The following is a 17234-nucleotide window of genomic DNA, read 5'->3' on the forward strand; positions in this document are numbered from 1 at the left end:
GGTGTGTTGGTGAGTCTTGGGCTCAGCGCTGGTAATTATGGTGGGGAGAAGGCGATTAGGCAGCGCTGAGCAGCCCAGCGAGGGGGACGGGCCCACGCCCAGCAGGGAGGGGAGTTCTACCACAGGAGGGACCAATCAAGTGTGAAGCAGAGCGCAGACCCTGGGCCTTGGTTCAGTGGGAAAAGGCTTGGCTACTGGTTCAGAGCGCCGCAACTTTCACGGATTAGTAGAGACACAATTCTGAAGACTGAAAGGGGGAACACAGCACGGAGGCAGCATCAATGCATGTGTGCACGCACACAAACACACAGTCGCTCTCTTTCTTTTTTTCTTGCTCTCACACACAAAACCCACCAACAGCTGGGAGAAGGACTACAGCCATCGCTATATTACCATAGCAACGACATATCTTACATTTGAGCCTAAATGAAGACACTTTTAGCTGCAACTGGGATATATACATGTATTTTTTTTTAGTTGATGGAAGTATTTTAATAGTTTCTCTCAGTGCTTGCAGAACACTTCCCCCTGACTGAGTTAATGAGCTGCAATTGGAGGTACTTAGTGCATCAGATTTTGTCATTTTGTAACTTGCAGGACATCAACACTGCAAATTCAACTTGTGTATTTATGTGGTCTTCCATATCTGCTGTAAAGACTTTCACATTTTTGTTCATCTCCATTTTTGTGCTTCAATCCAATGTGGAATTTTGTACAAACCAATGAATCAAATTTTAGTGCTGTAGCCCTTTTACACAAACTGATTGCAGTTAGCAAATTTAAACAATTTTCACTGTTTGATGCCTTTGGCAGGTCAAACTTTGAAGAATAGCCTGAGTGCGCTCTGCATGTATTATATCACTCTATTCATTTCAGTTCAAATACATTTCTTAAAAAGCAGATAGGAAAATGGAGGGCTATTATAGCAGTACTGGATGGTGTATAAAGGACCCAAGTTATGATTAAATGACAAAAAATGACAAATTACTTAAACATGGGTTTTTGAATAACCTTTTTTTGTATTTTGAAAAGTTTGAAAGTGGTGCAAATTGATTCAGACTCACCAATTTCAAAAGACTTCACACTTCCTTATAACACTATTTACACAAATAAATAAATAAATTACATTTTACCCCAATGAATTAGCAACAATATTAAAAGGAATCAGCAGGCTTCCTGGAAGACTGAGACTTTCCACCCTTAAAACACATCTACATGCACTGTGTATGCAATTAGCCTATGATAACTTGCTCTGTAGTTGTGTTTTTTGGGTGAAATGCACATTTTAATGTACATGAAAGGTCCCCCCAGTAGCCTACATATATGAAAATGAAATTAAGTCATATATACTACTGAGGTGGAGAGGTGGACCGTCGGCATATTCAATTCAATTCAAATGTACATATGTTGTGCCAATTACAACACAGTCAACCCACAGAATTCAGCAAAGTGAGGTCGACACCTCACAATAAAATACAGAGCTGACAATTCCCGCATGAGCGACAAGAAAGAGAAAAAAATCCCTTTAAACAGGAAAAAACCACATGCGGGACCAGACTCAGGAGTGGACGCCTGCCTGCCTCGAGTACTTTAGTTCAGGGGAAAGCAACGAGAGACAAGAACAGGACAGAGATCAGCTAACCGTAAACAACACACAATCAGCAGAGCACAGACTGATGGGACCAGGAACCACTGAATTACTAATGTGCAGCTCCAAATTACAGCAACCTAGATGTTAGGCTTCAATACGAGGGACCAATGAGTTGCTTCATGACACTTCATGAGCCTATGTTGCTTGTCTACCACATATTTATCGTTATCTACCTAAATTATGCAACACCAAGTATAGGTTATTCATCCTGTTGTTGTTTTTTCGGACGCTGGTATGTAACCGAGTGCATTTTCAGTGAAAGAACAAAATGTAAAAACATCGTCAAACTGCAAGTTTTCACCAATCATGACAATGCCTCCAGTTTTCCAAATGTGCTTATTTTCAGTGACTGTTTTGGTTCAGTTTTGTCCTCATTTCGAGAAGAGTAAACACGTAAATGGTGAAGCTGGGTTGGGGTAAGATCGCTCAAGTCCTATTCTATTTTGTTTAATGGTTTCTCTTCCCAAGACGGCATGTGTGTGTGATTTAGGATTCTTTGAGATGAGGAGAGTACGCCTGTATCCAGGGGCCTCCCCCCACCTCAATTCCCCATCCCATGCTTGCTTTGGGTACCATCCTCCTGCAAAGCTTTCTCTCTCCCTCACTCTGTGACACACATGCACACACACACACACACACTTCCTGTCTCTCTCTTGGTTTGTCTTTCTCTCTCTGCATTGCTCATCATGCTTCCACTTTGAAGTCACAGCTTTCTCTTTCCCTTTTTTTGTCTCTGCTTGTCTTTGATGCACTAACATTCTGTGAATAGTTCCTCTAATGCCTGGATCCTTGTGTCTTATTCTTCTTACTCTGCCAGAGTAGGAACGGTGAGTCTCTTGCCTTTGAAACCACGTCCATAAATTACAACTTGTCAAGTGTCATTTTCCTTGTTTACAGCCATTTTGGGCTCCCACTCCCCCATGTTCCTCTCTTGTGTTTCACATTTAATTGCACCAATAATGTTGGTGGTGCTCACCGGCTCTGCACATGCAGCTTGTTGCCACTAAGGGGGTGCGGAAACTATTAAAATATTTTCCAGGCTTTACGAGTTTTATGTGTGTAATTTGTGTGGATGTATCCCACTGTGTTACCACCAACTAGGAGAACAGAATGAGATTGTGCTGTGGCCTGTGTTACAATAGTGACACGGAGTCAGAAAAAGAGGCTGGGGGGAAAGGGCTCAAGGAGGTTTGAAAAGAAAACACGGCAAAAGAAAGATAGAAGGACTAACAGAACCCAGTCCATACAGAAAATCTGCACTAAGTGTTCATAAAGAGCCTATGCTTTTCCTCCCCTGCACAAACAGCCTAATTTATTGCATGCCTGTTGAAGTCAACAGCCCTTTATAACCCCACAATAATTTCCCATATGTTCCATATATCACCACAGAGAGAGGAGGAAGGAGCGATGACTTGTGGAGAGAGAGAGTGAGAGAGAGGGAAAAAAAACACTGAGGCAGCAAATACGTTCAAAAGATCCTACACACATCCAACACACACACAAGGACTTGCAGCATCATATCTTTGCGGGGCCTTCGACTTGCAGTTGCCTCTTATAACCCAAACCTGATATGAACCTCGACCCAAAAAACACATCTTGATCTCTAAATACATGATAAATATGTTAAATATTGCATAACCCCGCATTTTGGCTTTCACCTCCCATAAGGTGGGCTCTGCAGGCGGAGTGCACTCGCTGTTTTCAGGCCCCACAAAAAGAGGAAAAAAAAGAGGGACACACACACACACGCACACGCACACGCACACGCACACGCACACACACACGCACACACACACACACACACACACACACACACACACACACACACACACACACACACACACACACACACACACACACACACACACAGACACACACGACCAACTACAGTTGGGACTGTACCCTCTTCTTAATCAGCCCCGCATCGATATGTGTGGATGTATGTGTTATTCCCCGCACACCACTACACCTGTGGGTGGGCTATGAAATATTAAACACTCTTGTTCATGTTGTTTACTTTCATCATTAAGGGAGAGTCCTTGATAATAGAAAACTTCTCTCCTCTGCATCTGCAGCAGGGAGTACCTTGTCAGGGTCTGGCACAACTTCCACTCCTCCAGCAGGACCAGTTTGTTCTTGTCAAAACCCATGTGCCACAAAGAGGCTGATGAGGTGTAGGAGTTGTAAAATAAGAGGGATTTGAGTCAGCGTGGCTTCCAAACCTCCTTAGTTTTAATGTGTGGAGTGGTGCACCATAAGTAATGTTTTACCTGTCATCTCTTGATAGCCTTTAGCAGTGTGTGCCTCACATTTTGTGTGACTGTATGCAGCAGTTTCATTTCATCATGCTGATTAAACCTGTGCACAATGCAATTATGTATGTTCATTTCAATGCATTTGAGCAATAAATAAAGTTCGCATCAAAATATAGCACAAGCATTTCAGAAATTGTTCACGCATATAAGGGTGTCATAACCATGATAGTATTTTAGACCTACAGTATTAAACTAATTAAAGAAGGTTAGAACAGTAGTCCATAACCTGAATGCATTGAAACCTCTCAGATTGCCTCAAAGAAAAGCTGCAGACAGATTTCTAATCTCAGACTTACCAAGACCGAGTGAGGGAGGCTAAATGCTGGCTGATACACACAACCCAAATAGCATGGACATTCAGCATAAAAACATTTAATTCACTAGATCTGCTTTCGATTCTAAAAACAGTCCATTTTTTTTCTTAAATGTTTTCAATCTCAAAGCAGGCAAAGCCATGGACTCCCAAACACCTCTGTGATATGCAATGCCTCCACCTGAAGCCAGGTTGGAAACGACCTTTATAGATTCCTTTATTACAATTGTGTTAATTCTTGCTATTCATTAACATGTTGTGTACAGGCTCATTTTGTGTGACACATGCAATAATGAGCATGTGTTCACCATTACAAATGCAATACAGGGTGTCATAAAATGTGTTTATATCTCATTCATATCAGTTGTTGAAGACAAGCAAAGTCACAATAAATCAGAGAAACAAAAAGGTTATTTTAACTAACAATAAACAGAAATATAATTTTTTATAACCCAATATTATATATATATATATATATATATATGGAAACATGTAAAAAACAACAACATTGTGTCCATCTATTCTTACAGTGACTATACAGGTCTATACAAATTGGGAGTTTTTGTCAGCTGATGTTGGCATACGTGTCCTTTGCACAGTCGTGAAGTGTGGATGTGAAGTTCACTCTTACCAGAGAATGAAGAAACAGGCAGCCCCCTGTTGGTCTTCTTGATACAGCCCGAGACAGAATGGGATTCTGGAGGTGGGGGCCGGATGGAGAGGGGGGTTAGGCTTGGGCGCCAGAGAGCTCATCGATCTCCATCTGTAGGTGGCCAAGCCAGTGAACAGCATAAAGTAGTCCAAAACCTGTCCTGACCACCAAGCAATGAGCATACACAAACACATTCACACATATTTAAGGACTGCACACCCCTGGAATTATCAAATGAGATGTAACTACTGCAGAACATGTTTAAAATCAATAATATCTTTATAGTGACTACATTATAATGCAATTACTTTTCTTCACATAAACTGAGAAACGTGGGGTGTGCAGGCAGTTAAAAAAAGGCACAAAAAAAACCCCAAAACATCTCCATAAAAGGGAGATAAAAAAATGTGGCGTTGTATTGAAAATAACATTCACAGCATTCAAATATATTTGAACAAACGATTTGAGTCTCTGCGTGACTACGGTGAATGACAGTCTTTAGCTCAGCTTGTGAATCATGGCCAATGATTAAGCACTGTGTAAATGAATGCTTAAAAATGTCCTTCATCAAATAATTGGGAAATATTTCACTCGAAGACTGAGATTACAATTTTCCTGGCCTGAATACAATGACAACATTAACATTGTGGTTGTTCATATACATAAGATGAAGCCATTTCTTTCCATCAATCCATCCACAAATTAGTGAATCATCAAGTTATGTAGCGAGAGCAGCAGCATCTCCTCCAAGTGCTTATTCATAAAGAAATAGGTTAAGCCTTGATGTTTAAATCATAAGCTGAGTATAAATCTTCTAAAATCCTTTCGACCGTGTTAAGACAAAAGGGTCTTGTTTGGGAACATTTACATCAGACCACAGTTTGAGAAGGCAGCATCGAACGTTTGAATCCCAATAAGACGTAAACGATGAAGAGCAAACCAAGGAGGATAGAGGAGTATACTTTTCTTTAGTTTGTCTAAACTGAGAGCTATTGCAACTGTGCAGGCACATAAGTTAGCCTAAAATGAAGGGAATGATTTAGTGCTCGAGTCCCTGGGGTTGGAAACTGTCTGGACACAGTGTGCACTCAATAGCGGATCAATATCTCTGCAATATCAAGCAGACCCAACCTGGCTCCCTCCTCCTACTATTTGAAGAACAAACAACGTGAAATGAAATTTTATTTGATGTTGCTCTATGGGCAAATGATTGAAGGTTGCCCAAGGCTAGAAAAGATTTGGTAGGAAAAGAAAAGTTAAATACATTACGGCTGGTGTCTAATGGCTGACTGTACTCTCCAAGCACTGCAGTAAAAGGCACAGATGTGCTTATAACATGCACTGCCGTTTCTAAATTTGAGTCTATTGCAGTTCAGACTCAACACAATATATTACCTTGTTATTGTAGGCCCGTGCATGGAAGGCCAGCAGGCAAAGGGGGAGTTTTACTACCTCTCCAAAAATTGAACAAACAGTCTTTCTTTGCCCTTTCAAAGTGTCACGCAGGGAAATTATTATCCCTGACATGCAGCAGTAAAAAAGTGATATTTAAGCAGTGATGAATCCAGTATGTTACAGCTGAGGCTACCACTCTGGCTCATGACTGCTTATAGGAATAGGAGGAAGAGAAAATTGGATCCTGCTCGAAGATGCGGCAGCTCACTGGATACTTGATGAAAGCCATTTCCTCAGAAATTTATTTTAATGCCCCCAAAGACCGTACGAAGATGAGGGAAAGATATGTAACAGGAGCTTGAAATGATTCAGAAACTGCAACTGCCACTTGTGAGATAAGAGAATTTTTTTTTTTTTACTCCTCAGGATAGATTCTGACAACAAAGACACTGTAGAAGTGGGGAATCGTGTAGTTGATTAGAGGAAATAAGTTAAATGTCAAGGACTTCTCTTTATTGCCAGAAAGGCCTTCTCAAAACTCTCTCTGCTGAATAAGCTTTCGTGAATAGGCCCAAGCATTCACTCACTATCCTATGCAAACAAGTTGTCCCAAGTACTGCATTGTTTCAAAAGACCTTGTGACACACAAAAAAGCTTGCAATGTCTTGGACACACATACGATCCCAGACTCTTTCATACCCGGGCTAAACGTTTAGCCACCCCAGCTAATTAACTGCTGTGAAAGAGTGCGCATCAAAGGGAGGCGGACTTCGGAGTTTTTCTGACCAACCCTCGGGTCCAGAGGTCGCCCTTCGCCAAGAGGGAAGTTAGGACGTCCTGGCCCTGGACCTCTGGACGCTAACCCTTAACCCCTGTTGGAGCGTATCAAAGCTCCAGCAGCAGAGAGTTGCACAGACGTCACCCAACAATAACAGGAGGACATCAAAGACTCAGTTGGAAAAAGACATGACGAAAAAAATGATAAAAGCGAGCCAATATTAAATTCCCTCTTATTCTGCAGATATTCCAAAAGATGAATATAATTAATCTCTCCAAGTTGTCATGGGTCTAAAGGGCTCTTGCTGTGCTGTAGCCTCCTTGGGGCACTTGAGGAGAATTATGTGATTAAACAGACCTGTGAATTCTGGACACAGGCGGAGAGAAGAAAGCTTTAGTCCTCTTCATAATGCCCCTAATGAAGTGGCTGGTGGCTCCGTCATCCCTGGCTGGGCCTTGTGCAGCCTGTTCACAATCTGTCTAATGACAGAGAGGGGGCTGCAGAGCGCACCAGTGCTTCCCAATGAGCCACAAAGGGAGATCACAGGCTCCATTGTGGCTAGGCACAGGAGCTTAGCACTCATCAGACCCAATAAACCTGTCTCTAGTCAGGCTAGGACACACCCCTCTGCCGCTAGCCAAGAGCCCCACACAGCACACTCCTTCAGTTGTCAGTCGTGCAGTCTGTCATTATGACATCAGGGTGTCATGGCCCTATCAGCCAATGAAATCCAACGTACACTCTTTCTCACCACTGTTTATATTTACACGTTGACATTGGAATAACAGGCCTTTCTATCTGTCTTGGCCACCGCTGTTGTGTGTACTGTAGTTCGAATAATGTATGGGTATGTATCTGCCACCACTGGGTGTTTACTTGCCTGCCCTTTTGCCTCCATTTTAAACAGGGCCGCTCCTCTTGGCCTGTGCTGCCTCCTGGAGCTCCTGCCAAACGTATGCAAATGAGCTTGTCCACAATGGTGCCTACAGCTGCACACAGTCAGCCAAAGACAGAGGACAAGGCGGCCATCCCTTTCATCCGTAACCCCTGATCCCCTCTCAGTGACACGTCATGTTCACCCCAACACTGTTCCCCGCCAAAGAACCATGTCGCCTCCCCGTCCAGATACCCACTCCCTACAGCTTTTCTCTATACACACAGATGAGCCTTTGGCCTGGTTCTTAGTATTGGACAGAGTGTCCAGAATCTGCTCAGACATTCTGCATCATGATTCACATACCTCCACCCGTTCGATGGCCCTTGAACCTTTGTCAGGCCAAAGTGAAAAAGGAAATGTGAGGAAAAGTAAACAACTTTTTTTTTTTTTCCCCCTCCACACTTTGTTGAGCAGGCTTTTCCTCTTTGGTCATTATTTGGGCTAAAATTACTGTGCAGAGCGGACAAGGACAGAGAGAGGGAGGGAGGCGGCAGGAGGAGGGTTATCCAAAAAGAGTGGGGGTAAAGAACCTGATTGCTTTAATCTCAGTGCTCGCGGCGCACCCCTTTTCATAAAGCTCTTTGGCCGTGTGATTCAGACCCAGGCCCCAGTGTTCTGCGCCCCACTATTGTTCTCACATGAAAATCAATTCCCTTGAAGACCCTCCTTAATCCAGTTTTTGGCGTCAACAATGGCCACTTGTGCATGGCCCTGATAGACTAAGAGCCGGGATGATGCGGCTGTCTGCTCTGATTCCAGCCCATTCAGGTAATGGCGGCCTGCATCACTTTGTAGTGCCAAGTGCAGGACTCGACAGGAAGACGTTTGCGATCATAATTTCCTGCAGAGCAGAGGCCCAGGCACCCTACACACCCACAAGACTTTTAATTAGGACAGACAACCACAGAGATTAGAGATCAGCCTGTAACAATGACTGTCCCTTTGAACGGGCCTCAGCCTCTGTCCCCACTGAGCCCATATGGAGAGCATAGCGCCATGATGACGCTAATAACGATCACCTTAGCAATAGCACACAGCAGTGGTCTTCACACTGGACCACATGTTCTGTAGATCTACTTGTCTCTGTGGATGCAAATGCATTGACCGAAAAATAATAGTGACATTGGCAGATAAATTCACACTTAACGGCCTAAACGTCATGACAATACAAGTGTTAAAGAAAATATAAGCTTTTTTTTTTTTTTTTCAACTAAATTTCCAAAAGAAGATAAAAGGTTCTTCTGACATGTCTTCTGGGCAACAGAGAATGGCTTCCTGCAGAAATCGGTTCAAAATTCAGTTTTTGGTTCCAGGTAGTTTTTCTTGTTTTTTTTTTTGTTTTTTTCAGATGCTCGGGCATCTTGTTTGTGTCTTAAGACAAAAACAGTCATGTCTTGGCGTTTCAGGTACTAGTCTTCGACAAGTTCTGATATTGGTTTCATACATCAAAACAGTGCAGTTTCAATCATTGCTGGACTCCAGATATGTGCTTTGATGCACCCTTCGTCTAACTCTCTAAAGACAAACAGGAAAGGCAACAGAGAGAAGCAACACAGCAACAATCTCCCTTAATTACAGTCAGAGCTACATCTAAAAATCTTGATGAGGGATACAAAGGCCTAAGTCTACAGAGGAGATTTCATTACTCGTTCTTCTCCTTACCTTTTCTATGTTTGGCAAAGAAAAGGAACAAAGGAGGAACCCTACTGATTGAAAACTAGCAGAACAGTGAAACAACAGGACACAACTGATCGCTCATGCATGGCTGGGATTAGGATAAAAGTAGAAAGAGCATGGAGAAGAAAGCACATAACAAAAGAAACAGGGGACTGACAAACTTTTTTTCTTTTTCTTTTGTGGTGAAAAGGATGGAATGAAAGGTCTGGTCATATGAAAAGATAGAGAGAGAACGATTACCAAACAGAGACGGTCCTTTGCAGCCTCTGTACGCCTCCACTCTCGTTCTTTTTAACCAGCTACATGAAAGATGAAGCTCAGGTCTCTGGTGACCAGTATGACACAAACATACTAGATAAAAATGAATTGTTTATCATGATATTAGTATTAATTCATTCATTATTTGTTTAAAGGCAAGTCTCTTGCATGCCAGCTATCTTCAATGGGAATTTCTAAAAGCACAAGAATGGAACATTGTGATTCCCATTGACCAACTGGCTTGTGAAAGTTGTTCATTACACACTAACTAACAAGACAGCAGTCTTTTCAGCCCCTGCCTCCGCTAAGTGGAGATCATCCAACAATACTTTGAGTGCCTCCCCTGCTTTTGGACTCAGTTCAAATTGTATTCTATTCGTTATTTATCTCCTTGAACAAAAAAGGAGGGGAAGGCAAGTGATTAGAATTTCTGTCTTTGACTTCTCCTCATTTAAGGGGGCATTTGTGAATGTGGGGAGGTGATGGCTACGCCTCTATTGCGGCCGGCTTGTTTTAAGTGGTGCACCGCTAGTCCTCCTTCAGTTTAGACCAAGGGTGAGTGGGGGGACATAGTTAACTTGTCTTGAGGTGAGCAAGGTCACAATGTGGGTGTGAAGTGAAGCGCAGCCTTTCTAGATAGGTATTGAGGACTTTTCCAGCTATTGTGTGAATCTATGTAAAGACCTTTCCAACAGCTAAAACATCAGTGTTTGTGCTTGTGACTAGTCTGAAGCCAAAATAAATACGTTTAAATGAGCTTTACTGTACACAAAGTTTTTGTAAGTGTTCATTGTAACAGCTTTATTATTTCAAACTGCTGATTCTAAGACTGTGCACACCACCACCAGAAAAATATAAGCCCTTTCTTCACAGTCAAATTATTTTACAAGGAAAAACTACTTTTGATGGTGTAGAACAGATATGTACAACTGGTGGCCCGAGGGCCACATGCTGCCACCATCTGCCTTCATTGTGGCCGCCAAGATAATTACCCAAAATCATGATACAGTGATAAAGGTAAATTTAACAATATTTGAAGTCGATATCTCTTACAGTTATTCCTTGTATACAGTTTAACTGAATGAATTTAAATGTGGATATTACCAATTACAATAATTCTTATTCCATAAGCTTAATATAAAGACATTCAGTTCGCTGTTTATAGTAAATCGTAAACTACCTGTAATATAGTGTTAACGAAATCGAGACTTAATAAACTAAAAGTTTAGACATAACACCAAATAGATACATGATTTTTTTTTTTTTATTATAATAATTGCTTTAATCACTGTTATGACACCCACTCTTTACTATATTTGTTCTTGTGATCTGTAGGTGAGAAAAGGAGGAAAAATGTTAAAATTCAGGACTGCTTCACAAGTTCTCTCAGCACTAACCATGGATAAAAACTTTAAACCAAATCACATTATTCTTTGAGACTTGAAACAGATGTAATCTATTGAAACATCCAACATATTTGTTTAAGCAGTTTTGTAAAATAAAGAAATTCATAAGGGAGTATCATAATGTGGTGTGCTAGACATTATTAACATTTCTCATGTGATCAAGGGTCCAGATAACTCGGATGTTTTCAGAATATTGCTGTAAAAATGTAAATATGATAGTGCCGTGGGAAGAAGCTGATCAAATCATGACATGTTTAGTCAAAAATAAGGGCAAAAAACTATATAAAACAAGGCTTCAGCTGAAAATAACTAGTAACATTTAATGATACCTTCTGAGCATTGGTAGATGACAAGAATAATAATAAAATCACAACTCAGTTTGAGAGAGATTGTGTGCAGCACCCCACCAGCAAGTCTCAGGAGTGCACAGAAATCCCCAAAATATACCTCAGCATAAATGAAAGAGATGGTTTTAAGTGGCTGCTGGGAGAAAATAGTCTGTCTTATTGACCAGCTGTGCATGCACCAGCAAAAAAAAATACACAGAGCTTCAAATCCTGTGGGTTATTTGGTTTCGAACTTTAAATAAAAGACTCAGACTCTCATTAATACATTGTTGTCGAGTTTTTCAATTGCTGTCATGGGTTATTATGCATGTACACATATTTTTATGAAATATTTTGTCTCATGTTCCTGAAATGTAATGTTTGCAACTCTGCAATTTATGCAAATCCTTCAAAAAACAATATCAACAACAAAAAACTCTCCTCTTTGACATCTTAGTGTTCAGATCATTAAAACTGATATATTGCAGAAACATCACATTTATTTAAGTTTTTCTTAAACTGCTCGGCCAGAAAAATGACAGTATGTGTATGTATGCCTTTGTCACCCACCAATAAGAGACACGGAAAATTATTAGTGCGAGCCTCCGGACCTTCAGTGAACAGCAGCGACATTGTTGCACGTTATTCCTGTGTTTCCTTTAAGTGCTCTTTTCTCTTTTCAGGAAGTTCTCTTTATTATCCCGAAATATAAACAACACATGTCATCAAAGTGGCCTTTGGGAAAACAATGGTGTCTGTCCTCGAATTCAGGAGACCATGGGGGATTTCTTCTGTGCCACCCCCCAATTCTCTTGCATCTTGTAGATGGCTCCTCTAATCGCCATGACTGACTGACCTTTAGGCCAGTCCCCTTCTGGGATTTACAGCTTTCACTAGCTTGACCTTTGCCACTCAACACTCCTACAGACACTCCCTTCACGTGAATCCAGCCTGGAAGCTGGACATGAGCTACTGCTGGCCGATGTGTAGGCTGTTGCTGCCATCTCGGCACGTCAAAACCTCTCTAGGTGGTATGATTCAGTCGGTGGTTCATTAACCCCCACCTCCGACCATCTCATCTACCCCCCACCTGCATGAAGAAAGTTCCCCCTTTGGCCTGGGGCAAGATAGACCTGCTTAAAGCCCACTCTAATGACGTGTGCCATGGTAGAAGAGGCTAAATGCCACCACCACATGTGGGGATGATTACAGGAAGTGGTGCAGAGTTGCAGGGGAGCTCAGGACTTTGGGGGCGGGTGTGAGGGACTCAGTTGGGCTATGGAGGCAGTGAATTCCCAGAGGCCATTGTACGGGGCAACTCAGCAAAAGCCCCATCCTGGCCAGGTCACGCAAATTTAGAACCCAATGAAACGGTGGAGTGATGGGGGGTAGAGCTCTCTTTATTCTTTAATTAAACAACCCTCATGCTTTGTCTCAGCAGATTTAGCAGACAAACAAAAAATGGATTCGGGAGCGTCTTTGAAAGGTGAATAAGAAGTGGGACGACACAGCAGTTTTGGGGGCTTTTCAATGAAACTTGTTGGGCTCAATCTCAGGTCGAACCTCTTAGTCGCCAATCCTACTCAGCATAACCCTCCCATTCTCAGAAACACAGTAGCTAAAGTAATACAGCATTTCCTCTTTGGGAGGCAGTTAATCACCCCTGAGCAAACATGTGTACTGGAGCGTGAAGGCACCATTTCTCGCACACTTCATAATGAACCTTGTTTTACTCCACTGCTCCTCCCTGTCACACAGGCCAACACGACCAAACCAGAGATTGCTTGGCTGTGATTGCCTGTAATAAACCGGAAGAAATAAAAATAAAACGATTTTTTTTTTTTTTTAAAGTAGCCAGAGTGGTAGATAATGATAAAATGATGAAAGCAACAGGTTCAGTGTCTGCCTGGCAAACTGTTTCAAATGGAGCATCGGTGTCAGCTTTTATGGAAGCTCATTCTTCCCACTTCTCGGTCTGTAAGACTTCAAAGGTCACAAGTTATTATTTATCGTCTTGTTTGACTGTGGCTAATGAAATCCCCAACGCCTTAATAAAGCAAGTTGGTACCCTCCTACCCAATGAAGTGGACTTTTCTCCCTTTTCTCACAGACAAACAAAAACAAAACAACAAAGAGAAGCGGCGCATAAAGGGGCTTTGGTCAGATGGGTCACATGCTGTCCATTGAGTCCCCGGTCCATCAAGACCATTCAGCGGGCTCCATAAAACCGGCAGGCTGCTTAAATACCTGACAGTAAGAAAAGAAACAAAAACAAAGAGAAAGAGGGGGAACAACAGATAAAATAAATAAGACAGCCCCTGTGACTGATGTGTATAGATGGTGCCGGAGAGTCACTGACAATTCAAGAAATGTGGCTAAAGCCACAAAAGACGGCTGGAAAAAACTGAAGGAGCTTGCTGGGCACATTTTTAGGCCTTTCCCACTTAGACCCCCTTTTGAGTCTTTGTCTGCACTCCAGATCCATGAGAAAAGTCAATCACGGGCACTTGGGTGTAGATTCTTAGTTTTCCTTTCCTCCTGGCAGCTATTCCCCAGTATTAAGCCACTTCCCAGATACTCGATGTTTACAAAACTAATTAAAGATGGGGGATCTCTATTCCAGCGACACAACAATTAAAGGAAATAGTAGAAATACAGAGCTTTTCCTGTCATACCCTGATTAAGATGTTACTCATATTTTAGCCTGAAAATATGGCAACATCAAAAGATGAGTGGAGAAGAAAGATAAATACTGGGCAGTCATTAAAATCCATATTTATGCAGCCCAATTTTCCTTGTGAGGGAATTCAATGTGTTGGTTAGTTGCCTCCATTTGATCTGTGCAGAGAAAAGAGATGTCTGAACCTCCCGGGCTTGTGATCCCAGGCTAATGCATGGGCAAAAACAGTCAATTATATTGTAAATTATGGGGAGTGGGGTGTCAAAATGTTTGAACGGCACAGTTTTTTATTGGTTCAAAAAAAAAAGAAAAAAAAAAAGCTGAACAGGAAAAAAAAGGGGGAGAAATAAATAGGTTGAGTCGGTGAGCATTCCAACAATCAGTTTTTGTCAACCGTGACATTTAATTGCGTTAAGGTAATCACAGATTTTTTTTCCCCCGCAACAGTACAGTTCTACTCAAGAAGACAGACGAGAAAAAAACATGACCGTAAAATACTTCAACCTCATACAACAATCAGCATTGACACACATATTCTTTCAGAGACTGTGAAGAGCAAAGTTCACCTCAACGTCTGAACAACTTGCCTTTACAACTGCGACTCTTTATTTTTTCCCCGGACACAATGGGCTTAACAGTAAGATTTTGTTTGGGTCTTTTATTTCCTGATTCCAGTCAAGTAAATCCACTGTAGAACACACTCCCCTTTTCTTTAATGGAGGCCCAGAAGGATTTGAGCTTCTCCATAACTATGTGCAAAGATTTTCTTAGTCTGCAAAATAACAGTGGTGGCAAAGTTTACTCTTTATTTGAATGGGAAGTGTTTTCATGCTCAAGCCAAGGAATAAGTGTATAATTTCCCCAATGCCTCATTTTCCTCCAGTGTTAGCTATAAATCAGAGCGTATGTGCCCTTGGGTTGTGTGGAGAGCATTTGTGTGTCAGGCAGCTCCGTCCATATCTGCAACCTCATGGTAATTTTGAGACTACAGATATCCCGTAAATTACAAATATTAACTCTTGCTGTGGTAAACCAGCCTGCAGACTTTTACACAAAGTCTGATTCTTTAATTCAGAACAAGGCATTACCACAGTATTATCACACTATAGTGAGCTATAAACACCAAGAATTTGTTCCCCCTTTTTTTGTAATGACCGTCCAATATTTTGGTTATATGCTTTAAACAATCCTTGGAATGTTAATTAAGGTGCATATACCAGTTGTCATTGAGTGGAATTGTGTTGCAGTGATGCAATGCAACACAAGTATTAAAAAGGACGGCAGCTGCAATCACGCTACAAAACAGCTCAAATTTAAAGAAACAATGGAATTAAAGAAACTCCAGGTTGCAAAGCAGCATGCTGAAATGTTCTGGAAACCCAACAATTTTAATGAAGACTAGTATTGGTAAAGAGACATTATTATGTGTGCACACTTTCATTAAGCTGGTTTGAGACACTCATTTGAGTGCATTTTACACTGTGCGCACCCAAAATTAAAATTCCACAGTGTGACTTTGACCAGTGGGCAAAACCTAAATACCAGCTAATTCTCTGCTTGAGATAGCATATAGATGAGTAATCATCTGTCATAATCTGAGCAATGTTGTGCTGTAATGGAAGAGATATTATGTTATTTCTTGCATGATGAAATGTGGTGGGCTCTCCCTTTCATCTTGTGCACTAACCAGAAAGAGGAAGATTAAAAGGTTCACGAAATCGAAATAAATCTTGAATTGTTTTCTAGTGGGGAGCTAAAATGAAAGTATAAAAGAGAAAATGAGCTTTATGCAAACGAGGGAGGCACTTGCGTATGGTCGCCATACCAACATCTGCTTCAAACTCATCTAACGCCACGTATTTGTGATGTTCTCATTTAAAATGTGGTGCAAGTCGGCTTGGTGCAGATTGATTAAGGGATCACATGCAACCTGAAAATCCTCACTTTTAGGTTATGCTTTTACATGTGCTCAGAGATCACAGTCTATAAAATAATAAGCATGTCTTTGGTCATATTGCTGTGTGGTCAGAGGAAAGATGAGGGCTGCTTTTAGTGCGGGGCTAAATTCAGGGGGGCGGCTATTTGAAGTGTGCAGAGAGAGCTGGGTTTGATTGGATAAATCTAGGGCTTCACAGAGGAGCTGCCCCTGGTACAGGAGGAGGAGAGTAGATATATATATTTTTTTTTCCTGTGGCATTTTTCCCCATACAAGAAAAAAAGATGGGCACTGGAGCTAGGCTGGAACGTGATCATAGGCCAGCACCAGACCAGAGAGCTCCCCATTAAGGTTTTGGGTTATAAACAGCATCTGTTTCAAATGGGGCTAAGACTAGAGGAGCACTCATTCCCTCTTTCCCTCTGCCGGTGCCACCGATCTGGCACAAACCATGAAGTCTCTCTTCTCTCCTCTCGCTTCTCCCATCTCATCTCACTGTGTCTCTGCTCTCCCTCCTCTTTAGAGTTTTATATGCCTCCTGCTCACGATGGCCTTTTTCTTTTAAAGAAAAGGATTTATTTAGTGGGGGAGAGAAGAAAGAAAGAAAAAGCTCATCACACCACAGAAGTGTATGGTGTTTAGTGTTTGGTGAAACAACTCAATTATGCATATTTGAGGGGCTTACAAGTTACAATATGAAACAAAAAATTACCAGTTTCACAAAGTGGTTTACGTAACACTTGTCCTGATTACCCCTATAAAAAAAAACAGGCGTATGAAGGACATTTCAGTCAGAAATGGAGAGGGGAAAGTGGCAAATAGAGGAGAAAATAGTCTTCTCTGGCGCTTTTCAAATCAACAGTAAATGGCCTCATACAAATTGTTACTTTCTCAATCATTGTCTTAAACT

This window comes from Blennius ocellaris (assembly GCF_963422515.1).
Source record: "Blennius ocellaris genome assembly, chromosome: 9".
NCBI lineage: Eukaryota > Metazoa > Chordata > Actinopteri > Blenniiformes > Blenniidae > Blennius > Blennius ocellaris.